At 49.3% G+C, this 16,827-nt stretch overlaps 3 non-coding genes across 3 annotated transcripts; all 3 read left to right on the forward strand.

Moving 5' to 3' along the window:
* Positions 1-2,341: 2,341 nt before the first annotated feature.
* Positions 2,342-2,413, forward strand: trnag-ucc (transfer RNA glycine (anticodon UCC)). Its single transcript has one exon. It is a non-coding gene; the product is annotated as a tRNA-Gly (tRNA).
* A 3,547-nt stretch (positions 2,414-5,960) lies between these two features.
* trnag-ucc (transfer RNA glycine (anticodon UCC)) lies at positions 5,961-6,032 on the forward strand. Its single transcript has one exon. It is a non-coding gene; the product is annotated as a tRNA-Gly (tRNA).
* A 7,164-nt stretch (positions 6,033-13,196) lies between these two features.
* On the forward strand, positions 13,197-13,268 carry trnag-ucc (transfer RNA glycine (anticodon UCC)). Its single transcript has one exon. It is a non-coding gene; the product is annotated as a tRNA-Gly (tRNA).
* Positions 13,269-16,827: the final 3,559 nt, after the last annotated feature.

A 16,827-nucleotide genomic window follows, 5' to 3' on the forward strand; every position in this document is an offset into this window, starting at 1 on the left:
TGATGTGGGAGGAGGGGATAGGTGAGAGGTAGAACACGTTAGGGAGTGGGGACGGGCTGAGCTGGTTTTGGGATGCTGTAGGGGGACGGGAGATATTGAAGCTGGTGAAATCCACATTGATACCACTGGGCTGCAGGGTTCCCAAGCGGAATATGAGTTGTAGTTTTCTCCCCCTCCCACTCCACAGAAAACAAAGCTTAGCCAAACTCGTCCTCACCCTCAACAAATTCTCTTTCAATTCTTCCCACTTCCTACAGACAAAGGGGGTGGCCATGGGTTACCCACATGGGCTCAAGCTACGCCTGCCTCTTTGTACGTTACATGGAACAATCCCTCTTCCGTACATACACTGGCCCTAAACCCCACCTTTTCCTCCGTTACATTGATGACTGAATCGGCACTGCCTCGTGCTCCCATGAGGAGCCGAAGAGTTCATCCAGTTCATCAAAACCTCCCACACCAACCTCAAGTTTACCTGGACCATCTCTAACAGCTCTCTCACCTTCCTCAACTTCTCTGTATCCATCTCTAGCAACAACATGGAAAGTGATATCTATTTCAAGCCCACCGACTCCCACAGCTACCTGGAAAACACCTCCTCCAACCCACCTTCCTGCAAAAATGCCATCCCCATTCCCATTTCCTTTGCCTCAGCCGCATCTGCTCCCAGGATGAGGCATGGCATTCCTGTATTTCTCAGATGTGCTCATTTTTCTAGGACCACAAGTTGCGCCCCCGCAGTGTTTGATAACGCCCTCGATAGTGTCTTCCACATTTACTGCAACTCATCCCCCACACCCTGTCTTCGCAATAACATTAAAAATGTATCCCCCTCAACATCACGTACCAGCCCGACAACCTCCGGATCCAACGCATCATTCTCCAACACCTCTGCCATCTGCAATCCGACCCCACCACTAAAGACATTTTTCCCTCCCCAACCTTGTCTGCTTTCCAGACGGACCATTCTCTCTATGGCTCCATTGTACGCTCCACACTGCCCTCCAGCCACACCACACCCAGCACTTTTCCTTCCAACGACAGGAGGTGCTACACCTCCCCCATCTCCCCGATGCCAGGCCGCAAGAAGACTTTCCACATCAAGCAGATGTTTACCTGCACATCTACCAATGTGGTATACTGCATACGCTGTTTCCGTTGTGGCCTCCTCTCCATCGGGGAAAACAAGCAGAGGCTTGGGGATTGCTTTGCACAACACCTACGCTCGGTTCGCACTAATCAACTGCACCTCCCAGTCACGAACCATTTCAACTCCCCGTCCCATTCCTTTGACAATTTGTCCATCCTGGCCCTCCTACAGTGCCACAATGTTGCTACGCGAAGGTTGCAGGAAAAGCACCTCATATTCCGCGTGGGAACCCTGCAGCCCAATGGTATTATTGTGGACTTCACAAGCTTCAAAATCTCCCCTTCCCCCATACCGCACACCAAAACCAGCCCGGGTCGTCCCCACCTCCCTAACCTGTCCTTCCTCTCATCTGTCCCCTCCTCCCACCTCAAGCCGCACCCCCATTTCCTACCGACTAGCCTCATCCAGCCGCCCTTGAACTGTCTGTCCTCCCTGGACTGACCTGTCTCCTCCCTACCTCCCCACCTACACTCACCTTTACTGGCTCCATCCCCGCCTCTTTGACCTGTCTGTCTCTTCACCACCTATCTTCTCCTCTATCCATCTTCGATCCACCTCCCCCTCTCTCCCTATTTATTTCAGAACCCCCTTCCACTCCCCCTTTTCTGAGGAGGTGTCGACGCCCGAAACATCAGCTTTCCTGCTCCTCTGATGCTGCTTGACCTGCTGTGTTCACCCAGCTCCACACCTTGTTATTCCACCTGGTAGTAGTTGATCTGCTCATCAGCCATCTGCTGTATCTTCATCGCGACAGTGGTGTTTTTATGTGAGATATCTCAACCTCTTCAATCCTCTAAATGGTTTGAAGTACCCATACCGCACTCCGACTGAAGATTCTCCCTAACCTCTGCATCAATGAATCAGGTCGATGATCGCCTGACCGTGAATCCCCTTCGAATGCTTAATGCCCGTTGTATTTACAGCAAGGAGTTGCACATACTGGAGATTGAAAAGAAAAGACAGAAATTACTGTTGAAAATCTTGAGGCCTGCAAGCTTCTGTAGGGTGAAAGTCGAGTGAAGGTTTCGAAACCAGTTATTGTTCTTCAGAACTGCGAAGTAGTGATGCTGATGGGGCCAAACCTTCAGAGTTTCGCCAGCCATTTGTGATTTCTTCCAGTGCAAATGACCTTGTCATGATGATGATCGTTCTTTCATATGTTTGAGAATCAGGGGCACTGTCAGCAGCAGAGCGGTGGTGGTATAGTGGTGAGCATAGCTGCCTTCCAAGCAGTTGACCCGGGTTCAATTCCTGGCCATCGCAAGCCTGTGCATTTTTAATCGGTGTTCAACAATGTGCACCCATATTAAACAAGTGGGATTTCAGCCCTCACTTTCGCTGAAGGTTAAGCGAATGTTTCATTCTATTATAAGACAGACCCACCAGATCATTCTCTGACTTTCATGGTGATCCCTTTGCATATTTTATGCCAATTGTGCATTTTAAAAAAAAACATTTGAAGGTTCTCGGCCCGAAACGTCAGCTTTTGTGGTCCGAAGATGCTGCTTGGCCTGCTGTGTTCCTCCAGCTCCACACTTTGTTATCTTGGATTCTCCAGCATCTGCAGTTGCCCTTGTCTCTGATCGCTTGGAACAGTTGCTGTTTTGCAGTCAGATAACACTTCAGTCAGTTACGTTTTCCAATGGAATTAGGTGAATCTAATATTTCGTCCCTTAGTCTGTTATTTGACAATAGTGTGCGAGTAAGGTGTGTTTTGATTCAAGCCTGGTAGCTTGATCACTCAAAAAGCAATGCCTTACACTTGACCTCAGGAACGAACAAGAAGTTGGTGTCTCGGCCAAGGTTGAGAAATGTACGTTTGGTTCATGTCATTGTCAATTTTGGTCAAAAAATGATCTCACATTACTCAACATTGATTCCCACTCATTGGAGGAGGATACACTGACACGTTAATAAGTATTATCGTGAAGAGGAGTCATTTGGGAATGATATTCCCAAGAGGAAAAAGAGGAAAAGTCCATTCTGTTCACAGACATTTCAGCTCTCAGTGAATCCAGTGCCTGGAATGAGTGCTATTAGTCAGACTGACGGAATGTCATCAGATGCACACACACTGTATTTCCATATGCTAAAAATTGCCCAGCTCCCACCCTATCACAGATAATAGGAACTGCAGGTGCTGGAGAATCCGAGATAACAAGGTTTAGAGCTGGATGAACACAGCAGGCCAAGCAGCATCTTTGGAGCGGCAAGGCTGACGTTCCTTCATCAGAAATGGGGGAGGCGATGGGGTCTCTGAAATAAATAGGGAGAGCAGGGGAGGAGAATAGAAGGCGGTGAGAGGAGACGCTTGCTGGACAGGACACAGACAAGTCAAAGATGCAGGGATGGAGCCCGTAAAGATGAGTGTAGGTGGGGGGTTAGGGAGGAGAGAGGATAGTCCCGTGGGGGCGGGTACAGTTCAAGGTAGTGGGATGAGGTTAGGAGGGAAGAAATGGGGGTGCAGCTTGATGTGGGAGGAGGGGATAGGTGAGAGGTAGAACACGTTAGGGAGTGGGGACGGGCTGAGCTGGTTTTGGGATGCTGTAGGGGGACGGGAGATATTGAAGCTGGTGAAATCCACATTGATACCACTGGGCTGCAGGGTTCCCAAGCGGAATATGAGTTGTAGTTTTCTCCCCCTCCCACTCCACAGAAAACAAAGCTTAGCCAAACTCGTCCTCACCCTCAACAAATTCTCTTTCAATTCTTCCCACTTCCTACAGACAAAGGGGGTGGCCATGGGTTACCCACATGGGCTCAAGCTACGCCTGCCTCTTTGTACGTTACATGGAACAATCCCTCTTCCGTACATACACTGGCCCTAAACCCCACCTTTTCCTCCGTTACATTGATGACTGAATCGGCACTGCCTCGTGCTCCCATGAGGAGCCGAAGAGTTCATCCAGTTCATCAAAACCTCCCACACCAACCTCAAGTTTACCTGGACCATCTCTAACAGCTCTCTCACCTTCCTCAACTTCTCTGTATCCATCTCTAGCAACAACATGGAAAGTGATATCTATTTCAAGCCCACCGACTCCCACAGCTACCTGGAAAACACCTCCTCCAACCCACCTTCCTGCAAAAATGCCATCCCCATTCCCATTTCCTTTGCCTCAGCCGCATCTGTTCCCAGGATGAGGCATGGCATTCCTGTATTTCTCAGATGTGCTCATTTTTCTAGGACCACAAGTTGCGCCCCCGCAGTGTTTGATAACGCCCTCGATAGTGCCTTCCACATTTACTGCAACTCATCCCCCACACCCTGTCTTCGCAATAACATTAAAAATGTATCCCCCTCAACATCACGTACCAGCCCGAAAACCTCCGGATCCAACGCATCATTCTCCAACACCTCTGCCATCTGCAATCCGACCCCACCACTAAAGACATTTTTCCCTCCCCAACCTTGTCTGCTTTCCAGACGGACCATTCTCTCTATGGCTCCATTGTACGCTCCACACTGCCCTCCAGCCACACCACACCCAGCACTTTTCCTTCCAACGACAGGAGGTGCTACACCTCCCCCATCTCCCCGATGCCAGGCCGCAAGAAGACTTTCCACATCAAGCAGATGTTTACCTGCACATCTACCAATGTGGTATACTGCATACGCTGTTTCCGTTGTGGCCTCCTCTCCATCGGGGAAAACAAGCAGAGGCTTGGGGATTGCTTTGCACAACACCTACGCTCGGTTCGCACTAATCAACTGCACCTCCCAGTCACGAACCCTTTCAACTCCCCGTCCCATTCCTTTGACAACATGTCCATCCTGGCCCTCCTACAGTGCCACAATGTTGCTACGCGAAGGTTGCAGGAAAAGCACCTCATATTCCGCGTGGGAACCCTGCAGCCCAATGGTATTATTGTGGACTTCACAAGCTTCAAAATCTCCCCTTCCCCCATACCGCACACCAAAACCAGCCCGGGTCGTCCCCACCTCCCGAACCTGTCCTTCCTCTCATCTGTCCCCTCCTCCCACCTCAAGCCGCACCCCCATTTCCTACCGACTAGCCTCATCCAGCCGCCCTTGAACTGTCTGTCCTCCCTGGAATGACCTGTCTCCTCCCTACCTCCCCACCTACACTCACCTTTACTGGCTCCATCCCCGCCTCTTTGACCTGTCTGTCTCTTCACCACCTATCTTCTCCTCTATCCATCTTCGATCCACCTCCCCCTCTCTCCCTATTTATTTCAGAACCTCCTTCCACTCCCCCTTTTCTGAGGAGGTGTCGACGCCCGAAACATCAGCTTTCCTGCTCCTCTGATGCTGCTTGACCTGCTGTGTTCACCCAGCTCCACACCTTGTTATTCCACCTGGTAGTAGTTGATCTGCTCATCAGCCATCTGCTGTATCTTCATCGCGACAGTGGTGTTTTTATGTGAGATATCTCAACCTCTTCAATCCTCTAAATGGTTTGAAGTACCCATACCGCACTCCGACTGAAGATTCTCCCTAACCTCTGCATCAATGAATCAGGTCGATGATCGCCTGACCGTGAATCCCCTTCGAATGCTTAATACCCGTTGTATTTACAGCAAGGAGTTGCACATACTGGAGATTGAAAAGAAAAGACAGAAATTACTGTTGAAAATCTTGAGGCCTGCAAGCTTCTGTAGGGTGAAAGTCGAGTGAAGGTTTCGAAACCAGTTATTGTTCTTCAGAACTGAAAAGTAGTGATGCTGATGGGGCCAAACCTTCAGAGTTTCGCCAGCCATTTGTGATTTCTTCCAGTGCAAATGACCTTGTCAAAATGATGATCGTTCTTTCATATGTTTGAGAATCAGGGGCACTGTCAGCAGCAGAGCGGTGGTGGTATAGTGGTGAGCATAGCTGCCTTCCAAGCAGTTGACCCGGGTTCAATTCCTGGCCATCGCAAGCCTGTGCGTTTTTAATCGGTGTTCAACAATGTGCACCCATATTAAACAAGTGGGATTTCAGCCCTCACTTTCGCTGAAGGTTAAGCGAATGTTTCATTCTATTATAAGACAGACCCACCAGATCATTCTCTGACTTTCATGGTGATCCCTTTGCATATTTTATGCCAATTGTGCATTTAAAAAAAAACATTTGAAGGTTCTCGGCCCGAAACGTCAGCTTTTGTGGTCCGAAGATGCTGCTTGGCCTGCTGTGTTCATCCAGCTCCACACTTTGTTGTCTTGGATTCTCCAGCATCTGCAGTTGCCCTTGTCTCTGATCGCTTGGAACAGTTGCTGTTTTGCAGTCAGATAACACTTCAGTCAGTTACGTTTTCCAATGGAATTAGGTGAATCTAATATTTCGTCCCTTATTCTGTTATTTGACAATAGTGTGCGAGTAAGGTGTGTTTTGATTCAAGCCTGGTAGCTTGATCACTCAAAAAGCAATGCCTTACACTTGACCTCAGGAACGAACAAGAAGTTAATGTCTCGGCCAAGGTTGAGAAATGTAGGTTTGGTTCATGTCATTGTCAATTTTGGTCAAAAAATGATCTCACATTACTCAACATTGATTCCCACTCATTGGAGGAGGATACACTGACACGTTAATAAGTATTATCGTGAAGAGGAGTCATTTGGGAATGATATTCCCAAGAGGAAAAAGAGGAAAAGTCCATTCTGTTCACAGACATTTCAGCTCTCAGTGAATCCAGTGCCTGGAATGAGTGCTATTAGACAGACTGATGGAATGTCATCAGATGCACACACACTGTATTTCCATATGCTAAAAATTGCCCAGCTCCCACCCTATCACAGATAATAGGAACTGCAGGTGCTGGAGAATCCGAGATAACAAGGTTTAGAGCTGGATGAACACAGCAGGCCAAGCAGCATCTTTGGAGCGGCAAGGCTGACGTTCCTTCATCAGAAATGGGGGAGGCGATGGGGTCTCTGAAATAAATAGGGAGAGCGGGGGAGGAGAATAGAAGGCGGTGAGAGGAGACGCTAGCTGGACAGGACACAGACAAGTCAAAGATGCAGGGATGGAGCCCGTAAAGATGAGTGTAGGTGGGGGGTTAGGGAGGAGATAGGATAGTCCCGTGGGGGCGGGTACAGTTCAAGGTAGTGGGATGAGGTTAGGAGGGAAGAAATGGGGGTGCAGCTTGATGTGGGAGGAGGGGATAGGTGAGAGGTAGAACACGTTAGGGAGTGGGGACGGGCTGAGCTGGTTTTGGGATGCTGTAGGGGGACGGGAGATATTGAAGCTGGTGAAATCCACATTGATACCACTGGGCTGCAGGGTTCCCAAGCGGAATATGAGTTGTAGTTTTCTCCCCCTCCCACTCCACAGAAAACAAAGCTTAGCCAAACTCGTCCTCACCCTCAACAAATTCTCTTTCAATTCTTCCCACTTCCTACAGACAAAGGGGGTGGCCATGGGTTACCCACATGGGCTCAAGCTACGCCTGCCTCTTTGTACGTTACATGGAACAATCCCTCTTCCGTACATACACTGGCCCTAAACCCCACCTTTTCCTCCGTTACATTGATGACTGAATCGGCACTGCCTCGTGCTCCCATGAGGAGCCGAAGAGTTCATCCAGTTCATCAAAACCTCCCACACCAACCTCAAGTTTACCTGGACCATCTCTAACAGCTCTCTCACCTTCCTCAACTTCTCTGTATCCATCTCTAGCAACAACATGGAAAGTGATATCTATTTCAAGCCCACCGACTCCCACAGCTACCTGGAAAACACCTCCTCCAACCCACCTTCCTGCAAAAATGCCATCCCCATTCCCATTTCCTTTGCCTCAGCCGCATCTGCTCCCAGGATGAGGCATGGCATTCCTGTATTTCTCAGATGTGCTCATTTTTCTAGGACCACAAGTTGCGCCCCCGCAGTGTTTGATAACGCCCTCGATAGTGTCTTCCACATTTACTGCAACTCATCCCCCACACCCTGTCTTCGCAATAACATTAAAAATGTATCCCCCTCAACATCACGTACCAGCCCGACAACCTCCGGATCCAACGCATCATTCTCCAACACCTCTGCCATCTGCAATCCGACCCCACCACTAAAGACATTTTTCCCTCCCCAACCTTGTCTGCTTTCCAGACGGACCATTCTCTCTATGGCTCCATTGTACGCTCCACACTGCCCTCCAGCCACACCACACCCAGCACTTTTCCTTCCAACGACAGGAGGTGCTACACCTCCCCCATCTCCCCGATGCCAGGCCGCAAGAAGACTTTCCACATCAAGCAGATGTTTACCTGCACATCTACCAATGTGGTATACTGCATACGCTGTTTCCGTTGTGGCCTCCTCTCCATCGGGGAAAACAAGCAGAGGCTTGGGGATTGCTTTGCACAACACCTACGCTCGGTTCGCACTAATCAACTGCACCTCCCAGTCACGAACCATTTCAACTCCCCGTCCCATTCCTTTGACAACATGTCCATCCTGGCCCTCCTACAGTGCCACAATGTTGCTACGCGAAGGTTGCAGGAAAAGCACCTAATATTCCGCGTGGGAACCCTGCAGCCCAATGGTATTATTGTGGACTTCACAAGCTTCAAAATCTCCCCTTCCCCCATACCGCACACCAAAACCAGCCCGGGTCGTCCCCACCTCCCGAACCTGTCCTTCCTCTCATCTGTCCCCTCCTCCCACCTCAAGCCGCACCCCCATTTCCTACCGACTAGCCTCATCCAGCCGCCCTTGAACTGTCTGTCCTCCCTGGAATGACCTGTCTCCTCCCTACCTCCCCACCTACACTCACCTTTACTGGCTCCATCCCCGCCTCTTTGACCTGTCTGTCTCTTCACCACCTATCTTCTCCTCTATCCATCTTCGATCCACCTCCCCCTCTCTCCCTATTTATTTCAGAACCTCCTTCCACTCCCCCTTTTCTGAGGAGGTGTCGACGCCCGAAACATCAGCTTTCCTGCTCCTCTGATGCTGCTTGACCTGCTGTGTTCACCCAGCTCCACACCTTGTTATTCCACCTGGTAGTAGTTGATCTGCTCATCAGCCATCTGCTGTATCTTCATCGCGACAGTGGTGTTTTTATGTGAGATATCTCAACCTCTTCAATCCTCTAAATGGTTTGAAGTACCCATACCGCACTCCGACTGAAGATTCTCCCTAACCTCTGCATCAATGAATCAGGTCGATGATCGCCTGACCGTGAATCCCCTTCGAATGCTTAATGCCCGTTGTATTTACAGCAAGGAGTTGCACATACTGGAGATCGAAAAGAAAAGACAGAAATTACTGTTGAAAATCTTGAGGCCTGCAAGCTTCTGTAGGGTGAAAGTCGAGTGAAGGTTTCGAAACCAGTTATTGTTCTTCAGAACTGTGAAGTAGTGATGCTGATGGGGCCAAACCTTCAGAGTTTCGCCAGCCATTTGTGATTTCTTCCAGTGCAAATGACCTTGTCAAAATGATGATCGTTCTTTCATATGTTTGAGAATCAGGGGCACTGTCAGCAGCAGAGCGGTGGTGGTATAGTGGTGAGCATAGCTGCCTTCCAAGCAGTTGACCCGGGTTCAATTCCTGCCATCGCAAACCTGTGCATTTTTAATCGGTGTTCAACAATGTGCACCCATATTAAACAAGTGGGATTTCAGCCCTCACTTTCGCTGAAGGTTAAGCGAATGTTTCATTCTATTATAAGACAGACCCACCAGATCATTCTCTGACTTTCATGGTGATCCCTTTGCATATTTTATGCCAATTGTGCATTTTAAAAAAAAACATTTGAAGGTTCTCGGCCCGAAACGTCAGCTTTTGTGGTCCGAAGATGCTGCTTGGCCTGCTGTGTTCATCCAGCTCCACACTTTGTTGTCTTGGATTCTCCAGCATCTGCAGTTGCCCTTGTCTCTGATCGCTTGGAACAGTTGCTGTTTTGCAGTCAGATAACACTTCAGTCAGTTACGTTTTCCAATGGAATTAGGTGAATCTAATATTTCGTCCCTTATTCTGTTATTTGACAATAGTGTGCGAGTAAGGTGTGTTTTGATTCAAGCCTGGTAGCTTGATCACTCAAAAAGCAATGCCTTACACTTGACCTCAGGAACGAACAAGAAGTTGGTGTCTCGGCCAAGGTTGAGAAATGTAGGTTTGGTTCATGTCATTGTCAATTTTGGTCAAAAAATGATCTCACATTACTCAACATTGATTCCCACTCATTGGAGGAGGATACACTGACACGTTAATAAGTATTATCGTGAAGAGGAGTCATTTGGGAATGATATTCCCAAGAGGAAAAAGAGGAAAAGTCCATTCTGTTCACAGACATTTCAGCTCTCAGTGAATCCAGTGCCTGGAATGAGTGCTATTAGTCAGACTGACGGAATGTCATCAGATGCACACACACTATATTTCCATATGCTAAAAATTGCCCAGCTCCCACCCTATCACAGATAATAGGAACTGCAGGTGCTGGAGAATCCGAGATAACAAGGTTTAGAGCTGGATGAACACAGCAGGCCAAGCAGCATCTTTGGAGCGGCAAGGCTGACGTTCCTTCATCAGAAATGGGGGAGGCGATGGGGTCTCTGAAATAAATAGGGAGAGCGGGGGAGGAGAATAGAAGGCGGTGAGAGGAGACGCTAGCTGGACAGGACACAGACAAGTCAAAGATGCAGGGATGGAGCCCGTAAAGATGAGTGTAGGTGGGGGGTTAGGGAGGAGATAGGATAGTCCCGTGGGGGCGGGTACAGTTCAAGGTAGTGGGATGAGGTTAGGAGGGAAGAAATGGGGGTGCAGCTTGATGTGGGAGGAGGGGATAGGTGAGAGGTAGAACACGTTAGGGAGTGGGGACGGGCTGAGCTGGTTTTGGGATGCTGTAGGGGGACGGGAGATATTGAAGCTGGTGAAATCCACATTGATACCACTGGGCTGCAGGGTTCCCAAGCGGAATATGAGTTGTAGTTTTCTCCCCCTCCCACTCCACAGAAAACAAAGCTTAGCCAAACTCGTCCTCACCCTCAACAAATTCTCTTTCAATTCTTCCCACTTCCTACAGACAAAGGGGGTGGCCATGGGTTACCCACATGGGCTCAAGCTACGCCTGCCTCTTTGTACGTTACATGGAACAATCCCTCTTCCGTACATACACTGGCCCTAAACCCCACCTTTTCCTCCGTTACATTGATGACTGAATCGGCACTGCCTCGTGCTCCCATGAGGAGCCGAAGAGTTCATCCAGTTCATCAAAACCTCCCACACCAACCTCAAGTTTACCTGGACCATCTCTAACAGCTCTCTCACCTTCCTCAACTTCTCTGTATCCATCTCTAGCAACAACATGGAAAGTGATATCTATTTCAAGCCCACCGACTCCCACAGCTACCTGGAAAACACCTCCTCCAACCCACCTTCCTGCAAAAATGCCATCCCCATTCCCATTTCCTTTGCCTCAGCCGCATCTGCTCCCAGGATGAGGCATGGCATTCCTGTATTTCTCAGATGTGCTCATTTTTCTAGGACCACAAGTTGCGCCCCCGCAGTGTTTGATAACGCCCTCGATAGTGTCTTCCACATTTACTGCAACTCATCCCCCACACCCTGTCTTCGCAATAACATTAAAAATGTATCCCCCTCAACATCACGTACCAGCCCGACAACCTCCGGATCCAACGCATCATTCTCCAACACCTCTGCCATCTGCAATCCGACCCCACCACTAAAGACATTTTTCCCTCCCCAACCTTGTCTGCTTTCCAGACGGACCATTCTCTCTATGGCTCCATTGTACGCTCCACACTGCCCTCCAGCCACACCACACCCAGCACTTTTCCTTCCAACGACAGGAGGTGCTACACCTCCCCCATCTCCCCGATGCCAGGCCGCAAGAAGACTTTCCACATCAAGCAGATGTTTACCTGCACATCTACCAATGTGGTATACTGCATAAGCTGTTTCCGTTGTGGCCTCCTCTCCATCGGGGAAAACAAGCAGAGGCTTGGGGATTGCTTTGCACAACACCTACGCTCGGTTCGCACTACTCAACTGCACCTCCCAGTCGCGATCCATTTCAACTCCCCGTCCCATTCCTTTGACAATTTGTCCATCCTGGCCCTCCTACAGTGCCACAATGTTGCTACGCGAAGGTTGCAGGAAAAGCACCTCATATTCCGCGTGGGAACCCTGCAGCCCAATGGTATTATTGTGGACTTCACAAGCTTCAAAATCTCCCCTTCCCCCATACCGCACACCAAAACCAGCCCGGGTCGTCCCCACCTCCCTAACCTGTCCTTCCTCTCATCTGTCCCCTCCTCCCACCTCAAGCCGCACCCCCATTTCCTACCGACTAGCCTCATCCAGCCGCCCTTGAACTGTCTGTCCTCCCTGGACTGACCTGTCTCCTCCCTACCTCCCCACCTACACTCACCTTTACTGGCTCCATCCCCGCCTCTTTGACCTGTCTGTCTCTTCACCACCTATCTTCTCCTCTATCCATCTTCGATCCACCTCCCCCTCTCTCCCTATTTATTTCAGAACCCCCTTCCACTCCCCCTTTTCTGAGGAGGTGTCGACGCCCGAAACATCAGCTTTCCTGCTCCTCTGATGCTGCTTGACCTGCTGTGTTCACCCAGCTCCACACCTTGTTATTCCACCTTGTAGTAGTTGATCTGCTCATCAGCCATCTGCTGTATCTTCATCGCGACAGTGGTGTTTTTATGTGAGATATCTCAACCTCTTCAATCCTCTAAATGGTTTGAAGTACCCATACCGCACTCCGACTGAAGATTCTCCCTAACCTCTGCATCAATGAATCAGGTCGATGATCGCCTGACCGTGAATCCCCTTCGAATGCTTAATGCCCGTTGTATTTACAGCAAGGAGTTGCACATACTGGAGATTGAAAAGAAAAGACAGAAATTACTGTTGAAAATCTTGAGGCCTGCAAGCTTCTGTAGGGTGAAAGTCGAGTGAAGGTTTCGAAACCAGTTATTGTTCTTCAGAACTGCGAAGTAGTGATGCTGATGGGGCCAAACCTTCAGAGTTTCGCCAGCCATTTGTGATTTCTTCCAGTGCAAATGACCTTGTCATGATGATGATCGTTCTTTCATATGTTTGAGAATCAGGGGCACTGTCAGCAGCAGAGCGGTGGTGGTATAGTGGTGAGCATAGCTGCCTTCCAAGCAGTTGACCCGGGTTCAATTCCTGGCCATCGCAAGCCTGTGCATTTTTAATCGGTGTTCAACAATGTGCACCCATATTAAACAAGTGGGATTTCAGCCCTCACTTTCGCTGAAGGTTAAGCGAATGTTTCATTCTATTATAAGACAGACCCACCAGATCATTCTCTGACTTTCATGGTGATCCCTTTGCATATTTTATGCCAATTGTGCATTTTAAAAAAAAACATTTGAAGGTTCTCGGCCCGAAACGTCAGCTTTTGTGGTCCGAAGATGCTGCTTGGCCTGCTGTGTTCCTCCAGCTCCACACTTTGTTATCTTGGATTCTCCAGCATCTGCAGTTGCCCTTGTCTCTGATCGCTTGGAACAGTTGCTGTTTTGCAGTCAGATAACACTTCAGTCAGTTACGTTTTCCAATGGAATTAGGTGAATCTAATATTTCGTCCCTTAGTCTGTTATTTGACAATAGTGTGCGAGTAAGGTGTGTTTTGATTCAAGCCTGGTAGCTTGATCACTCAAAAAGCAATGCCTTACACTTGACCTCAGGAACGAACAAGAAGTTGGTGTCTCGGCCAAGGTTGAGAAATGTACGTTTGGTTCATGTCATTGTCAATTTTGGTCAAAAAATGATCTCACATTACTCAACATTGATTCCCACTCATTGGAGGAGGATACACTGACACGTTAATAAGTATTATCGTGAAGAGGAGTCATTTGGGAATGATATTCCCAAGAGGAAAAAGAGGAAAAGTCCATTCTGTTCACAGACATTTCAGCTCTCAGTGAATCCAGTGCCTGGAATGAGTGCTATTAGTCAGACTGACGGAATGTCATCAGATGCACACACACTGTATTTCCATATGCTAAAAATTGCCCAGCTCCCACCCTATCACAGATAATAGGAACTGCAGGTGCTGGAGAATCCGAGATAACAAGGTTTAGAGCTGGATGAACACAGCAGGCCAAGCAGCATCTTTGGAGCGGCAAGGCTGACGTTCCTTCATCAGAAATGGGGGAGGCGATGGGGTCTCTGAAATAAATAGGGAGAGCAGGGGAGGAGAATAGAAGGCGGTGAGAGGAGACGCTTGCTGGACAGGACACAGACAAGTCAAAGATGCAGGGATGGAGCCCGTAAAGATGAGTGTAGGTGGGGGGTTAGGGAGGAGATAGGATAGTCCCGTGGGGGCGGGTACAGTTCAAGGTAGTGGGATGAGGTTAGGAGGGAAGAAATGGGGGTGCAGCTTGATGTGGGAGGAGGGGATAGGTGAGAGGTAGAACACGTTAGGGAGTGGGGACGGGCTGAGCTGGTTTTGGGATGCTGTAGGGGGACGGGAGATATTGAAGCTGGTGAAATCCACATTGATACCACTGGGCTGCAGGGTTCCCAAGCGGAATATGAGTTGTAGTTTTCTCCCCCTCCCACTCCACAGAAAACAAAGCTTAGCCAAACTCGTCCTCACCCTCAACAAATTCTCTTTCAATTCTTCCCACTTCCTACAGACAAAGGGGGTGGCCATGGGTTACCCACATGGGCTCAAGCTACGCCTGCCTCTTTGTACGTTACATGGAACAATCCCTCTTCCGTACATACACTGGCCCTAAACCCCACCTTTTCCTCCGTTACATTGATGACTGAATCGGAACTGCCTCGTGCTCCCATGAGGAGCCGAAGAGTTCATCCAGTTCATCAAAACCTCCCACACCAACCTCAAGTTTACCTGGACCATCTCTAACAGCTCTCTCACCTTCCTCAACTTCTCTGTATCCATCTCTAGCAACAACATGGAAAGTGATATCTATTTCAAGCCCACCGACTCCCACAGCTACCTGGAAAACACCTCCTCCAACCCACCTTCCTGCAAAAATGCCATCCCCATTCCCATTTCCTTTGCCTCAGCCGCATCTGTTCCCAGGATGAGGCATGGCATTCCTGTATTTCTCAGATGTGCTCATTTTTCTAGGACCACAAGTTGCGCCCCCGCAGTGTTTGATAACGCCCTCGATAGTGTCTTCCACATTTACTGCAACTCATCCCCCACACCCTGTCTTCGCAATAACATTAAAAATGTATCCCCCTCAACATCACGTACCAGCCCGACAACCTCCGGATCCAACGCATCATTCTCCAACACCTCTGCCATCTGCAATCCGACCCCACCACTAAAGACATTTTTCCCTCCCCAACCTTGTCTGCTTTCCAGACGGACCATTCTCTCTATGGCTCCATTGTACGCTCCACACTGCCCTCCAGCCACACCACACCCAGCACTTTTCCTTCCAACGACAGGAGGTGCTACACCTCCCCCATCTCCCCGATGCCAGGCCGCAAGAAGACTTTCCACATCAAGCAGATGTTTACCTGCACATCTACCAATGTGGTATACTGCATACGCTGTTTCCGTTGTGGCCTCCTCTCCATCGGGGAAAACAAGCAGAGGCTTGGGGATTGCTTTGCACAACACCTACGCTCGGTTCGCACTAATCAACTGCACCTCCCAGTCACGAACCATTTCAACTCCCCGTCCCATTCCTTTGACAACATGTCCATCCTGGCCCTCCTACAGTGCCACAATGTTGCTACGCGAAGGTTGCAGGAAAAGCACCTCATATTCCGCGTGGGAACCCTGCAGCCCAATGGTATTATTGTGGACTTCACAAGCTTCAAAATCTCCCCTTCCCCCATACCGCACACCAAAACCAGCCCGGGTCGTCCCCACCTCCCGAACCTGTCCTTCCTCTCATCTGTCCCCTCCTCCCACCTCAAGCCGCACCCCCATTTCCTACCGACTAGCCTCATCCAGCCGCCCTTGAACTGTCTGTCCTCCCTGGAATGACCTGTCTCCTCCCTACCTCCCCACCTACACTCACCTTTACTGGCTCCATCCCCGCCTCTTTGACCTGTCTGTCTCTTCACCACCTATCTTCTCCTCTATCCATCTTCGATCCACCTCCCCCTCTCTCCCTATTTATTTCAGAACCTCCTTCCACTCCCCCTTTTCTGAGGAGGTGTCGACGCCCGAAACATCAGCTTTCCTGCTCCTCTGATGCTGCTTGACCTGCTGTGTTCACCCAGCTCCACACCTTGTTATTCCACCTGGTAGTAGTTGATCTGCTCATCAGCCATCTGCTGTATCTTCATCGCGACAGTGGTGTTTTTATGTGAGATATCTCAACCTCTTCAATCCTCTAAATGGTTTGAAGTACCCATACCGCACTCCGACTGAAGATTCTCCCTAACCTCTGCATCAATGAATCAGGTCGATGATCGCCTGACCGTGAATCCCCTTCGAATGCTTAATGCCCGTTGTATTTACAGCAAGGAGTTGCACATACTGGAGATCGAAAAGAAAAGACAGAAATTACTGTTGAAAATCTTGAGGCCTGCAAGCTTCTGTAGGGTGAAAGTCGAGTGAAGGTTTCGAAACCAGTTATTGTTCTTCAGAACTGTGAAGTAGTGATGCTGATGGGGCCAAACCTTCAGAGTTTCGCCAGCCATTTGTGATTTCTTCCAGTGCAAATGACCTTGTCAAAATGATGATCGTTCTTTCATATGTTTGAGAATCAGGGGCACTGTCAGCAGCAGAGCGGTGGTGGTA

Source organism: Stegostoma tigrinum, chromosome 46 (assembly GCF_030684315.1).
Source record: "Stegostoma tigrinum isolate sSteTig4 chromosome 46, sSteTig4.hap1, whole genome shotgun sequence".
Lineage (NCBI taxonomy): Eukaryota > Metazoa > Chordata > Chondrichthyes > Orectolobiformes > Stegostomatidae > Stegostoma > Stegostoma tigrinum.